We start from the raw sequence: 4877 nt of genomic DNA, 5'->3' as shown, positions 1-4877 counted from the left end.
CTTGACACATAGTAGGCATTTATAAATGTTTATTAACTGGCTGGTTGGATGGCAAGTCAATTTATTTCTCTGAGCTTCAATTCTTCCCTCTCTAGAATGGGGATAATAATGTGATATCTATACTGCTTCACCGCAACATGTTAAAATAAAATGAGATCATGGGTGCAAGAGTACTTTGGGAAATAATTAATGAAGACTCAGACAGCCGTTTCTGAAGGCTGGAGAACTCAAGGGCTCAAATAAACTGCTCTTCCTTTCAGGAAAACCTCGGCCTCCCCCACAAGCCCCTAAGCTGCCCAGAGCAGGAAAGAAAACAGGAAACACACATCCAGTACAGAGAACTGAGGCACCTCTCCAGTTGCTCAGGGAGGTGTGGCTGACTAATTTTGAACTTCTCCACATTCCACCCAAAACTCTGCACCAGCCCCATCCCTAAGGCTGCCCTGGGCCTAGACCATTGCTTAGACATCGACCTTCAAGGATCATAGATCAAATTCATGAACAAAGTATGATGAAAGCACAGCATATTACCAAGGAGCCGTTGCACAAGAGAAAGAGATTCAAGATGCAATCAGAAAATTATGTCCCCAAAAGATAGGTCAGTCATGTGTGGAGGGAACAGATAATGAGTGGACAGTCCACGTGCTCTGGTGGTATGCTCCCAATGCCAAGAGATCTAGAGGAAAACCCTCAGCACGTTGGGTGGACTTCCTGTAGGATTTTGGGGGGGATATAGGCAAAGGCTCATGGGATGAGAAGGTGTGCATGGGTTGCCATCTTTATTGTTAGAAGGAGCCCACATTGGTGAGCTAATAGATGGTAAGGTCATCTGAGCATAGATTTAGAACAGGAAGGGACCTATGAGGTTCTTAGATCCAACCTTATCCTTTATAGATGAGGAATCCAGAAAAAATAAGTGACTAATCCAAGATAATATAGCTAGTAAGTATCTGAAATAGACTTCCTAATCCAAATCCAGTATTCTATTCACCACTCCATGATGCCCTTCTCTAGAGCAACGGCAATATCAAAACAGAAGAGCCCTAGCCACAAGTCAAGAGACTTGGGTGAGAATTTTAGCTTTTGCTTCTGACTCACGGCATGATCTTAGGGAAGTCAATATCCCTCTGGGTCTCAGTTTCTTCATCTGTCAAGGGTTAGAGCCATAATGAGGGCATTGTCTCAGAGAGGCAGTATTGGAGCAGGTAAGCACCTAGTTAGCATGAATAATTAGTGAAAGAGGAAGCTACCAGATGGGGTACTTGCAATTCCATCTAGGTCCCACCTGGTCCAACTACACCTCCTCCAGCATCTGAGGGTCTCTGACTCCTCAGCACCAGGCAGTGGCCCAGCTTCTCCTCCCTCAACAAATGACTTCTCTGATGGGCCTTTCCTGGGTGTAAAAATTGCTGGTTAATATTGCAAATGGAGAGAACGATCCCTGCTTCCTCTCCTTCAGAGGGGTGTCAGGAGGGACAAATGAGACAATGGACATGACTTTGGAAAATGCTATAAAAATGTACATATTATCACTGTTGTTAATGGGCTTCTCCAAGGTGGGACCCAGGAAAGAGGGTCCTCATAGAGTCATAGGATCATTAGAGCTGTAGGGACTTTGGACATAATTCTATATTCCATCAGTTCTCTCCCTTTAAAAAGCCAGGAGAGTTTAAGTAACTTGGCTAGGTCACTCAGTTAATAAAAAAGCTCAGACTTGAACCTGTGTCTGCTGAGTCTAAGTTAAGTGCTCTTTTCATTGCATACTCTGCCTCCTGGAGAGAGAGAGACGGACAGACAGACAGACAGACAGAGACAGACAGACAGATAGACAGAGACAGAGAGACAGAGACAGAGAGGATGGATCAGTAGAGGCCCAAGGAGGTCTCTGGATATTCAGGGAAAGCAGTGAAACAGATCCTAGAGGAAAGAGAAAAAGGAATGCCTCCCACCTTGAACAGGGCTTTATCTGGATTGTGCTTATCTTTTACAAACATTTTACCCTGAAATATTTTTAAAATTCTACTGGTACACAGTGTTACATGATTTTCTTAGGGGACCAGGAGATAAAGAGCAGCTAGGTGGTGCAGTAGATAGAGTGCCAGGACTAGAGTCAGGAAGACTCATCTTCCTGAGTTCAAATCTTACATCAGACATTTACTGGCTGTGGGACTGTAGGCAAGTCACTTAACCCAGTTTACCTCATGAGCTGGAGAAGGAAATGGCAAACCACTCCAGTATCTTTGCCAAGAAATCCCAAATGAGGTCATGAAGAGTCAAATATGACTAAAAAAGCAACTGAAGAGGAGAATGGTAGAGGTAGGTGGAGCTTTGCATCGCTTGCTGAGTCTGACTTCCAGAAGAGCGGAGACTTCCCCCCTCACACCCCTGCTACAGCCGAGAGCACCTGGGACACGGTGATGGTGCCATGCAAGAAGGGCCCCACAATGGCCCAGGCCAAGTCCAAGCAGGCCATCTTAGCAGCTCAGTGAAGAGAAGATGGGAAGACTACCAAGAAATGGGCTGCTGGCCAAAACAAACAGCACTCCATCACAAAGAACGCAATCAAGCTGGACAGAGAGACTGAGGAACTTCACCAGGACAGAATCATTCTAGAAGTGGGCAAAGTGATCCAAAAGGGCCAGCAGAGCAAGGGACTGACACAGAAGGATCTGGACACAAAAGTCAATGGAAAGACCCAAGTTATTACTGACTATGAGTGTGGCTGGGCCATTGCTAATAACCAAGTCTTGGGCAAGATCAAAAGAGGCATTGGTCTCAAACTTCATGGGAAGAACATTGGAAAGCCACTTGAGACAGGACCAAAGGGGAAATGAACACAAAGCCTCAAAATCAGTTCATTCAGACTGATCTGGTCCAGCGGGTTCTCCTTCACCACCAGAACCAATGTGTCTCTTCACATTGCCAGGCTGAACACAAGGGTATCAGACTTGTTTGTGGGAGGAACATTCCAAATCTATACCTGCTGTAACAAAAAGAAAAAAGAAAACCTTGCAAATTAAATGATTCTCCTGACTTTTTTCCCCCTTTCCTTTTCTGAAGATTGAAGAGCCAGAACTAATAATTCTCTTAATTTTACCAGTAAATGTTTATCTCTCTAGAAGAAGTTATAACTTTTTGAGGCATTAGGGTATATTTTGAGATGGAATCAATTTAAATTAGTGTGTTTAAGGGGAGGGTTAGTGTGAAGGGGGTTATATCTGTTTGGCATCTGGGGATCTTGCCCCTGTTTTGAAAAGAGTGCAAATGTGTCACCAACTTAAGTGATCTCTGTTCTCCCTAGCCTGCATTTTCAAGAGAAACTAAGTTTGTTACCCTTAAAATGAAACAACTGAACATCTGACAGGAGATCATTTAGTCTTCCATCTTGCCTCCAAGCTAGACACCACTCCTGCCAAGCTTCCACGTCTGCTTTTAAAAATGTTCACATCCCACAGTTTTACACCACACTTAGCACATAATAAGCTCTTAATAAATATTTTTTCATTCATTCATTCATTCATTCATTCTTCCCTTGGGACTTATGGTCTCCCAAGTACATAGTATGTGAGTAATAGTGCTAGCCCTTTCCACTTCACTAACATCTTCTGCTGTTTCCTCCCTTCTCCCCTACTCTCATCTTAAGCCTCTTCTCTCTTCTGGTCTTTCTCTTCCTTGCTTGATTTCTTCTCCCCCCCCATTCCACCTTCTCCTCCTCCTCCTCCTCCTATCCATTTTGTCCCCTCTCTTTCCTGAGAATACTCAATCTCAGAATGACCAGGAGTGGAATAAGGAAGCACTATGTGAGCCTGTGATCTGACTTATTGTGGACTTTCATGCACAGAAATGTTCAGGAAGCCTAAGGGCTTCTGCTCAGCACTCCCTAATGCAGAGGCTATTATTATTATCAGGAGAAGACTGGCCAATGATCCTGGTTCTTATAGCATGCCTAGTGGGCTAGGCTGATGCAATTCAGGCATGGACGTTGGAGCATGTGCAGACATTCTATATCTGGTTCTAGTCTACTAAATCTCATACTGAAGAGAAGCTTTTTTGAGTGACTGCAGAACTGAGAGCATTCCAAAGGCACTAACTGGTCAGGGGGAATCTTGTAGCACTGTCTCTTCCCAGCCTTGCTGTCACTGGAAAAGGAGGATTTACCGCTATGGGTCTCTGGGGAGGGGAAGTGTCTTGGGTCTTCTGTCCCCCAGAGCTGGCATAAAGCTCAAAGAGCATGGCCTTGCTATTACTTTGGGGGTCTATTTTTTTCCTCCTTTTAGATTAAGAGTATTGGAGATGGCTACAATATTGTGAGGTCAGGAGATCTTTCTAGCCTAGGAGTTGGAGTCCATGTCAAAATCTGCCACAAGTCAGACAGTAAGGAGTCAGGTCCAACCCAAACCAGGAACAACAAAGAAGAGGATTCCCTCCATCCATCCACCATGCCACATTTGGAAGTGAAATTGGTGGGGCAAGTGCTATATAGAAACTATGTTAAGTTTGATCCCACTCTCTCCAGGGACTGAAAGTGGTATAGGGGAGAGTGTTACTCATGCCCTTCCCCCTAGATGTTGGGAATAATATTTGTAATTTCTATTCTAGCTCTATTTTTGCAGTAAATGTCCCTTTTTAAAAGATAATTGATGTTAATTGGTTAAATGGAACGGGGGCATTAATCATTGGTAAGTAACAGTGGGAGAAAATACATGACATGAGAGTGAGGGTAGGGGGCACAGAGCTATTAGCATTAGACAATGACCCCCACCCCTAGAACCCTGAGGGGAAACAGCCAGCCTCACTCTGGGAGGGTGAGTCTAGAGTGTCACCACACTCTTATGAAGCTCTTGCTTTCACATCTGTCCATTGTGGATCAGTGACAT

The 4877-nt window shown here is 44.4% G+C and overlaps 1 pseudogene; it reads left to right on the top strand.

The window, feature by feature from the left end:
• Nucleotides 1-2279: 2279 nt before the first annotated feature.
• On the top strand, nt 2280-3083 carry LOC138148880 (endothelial differentiation-related factor 1 pseudogene; annotated as a pseudogene).
• Nucleotides 3084-4877: the final 1794 nt, after the last annotated feature.

The sequence above is a fragment of the Petaurus breviceps genome, unplaced genomic scaffold (assembly GCF_028583685.1).
Source record: "Petaurus breviceps papuanus isolate PSGF00001 unplaced genomic scaffold, PetGlider_PUasm1.0 90842, whole genome shotgun sequence".
Classification (NCBI taxonomy): domain Eukaryota; kingdom Metazoa; phylum Chordata; class Mammalia; order Diprotodontia; family Petauridae; genus Petaurus; species Petaurus breviceps.
This window is presented reverse-complemented; position numbering and strand designations above follow the sequence as displayed.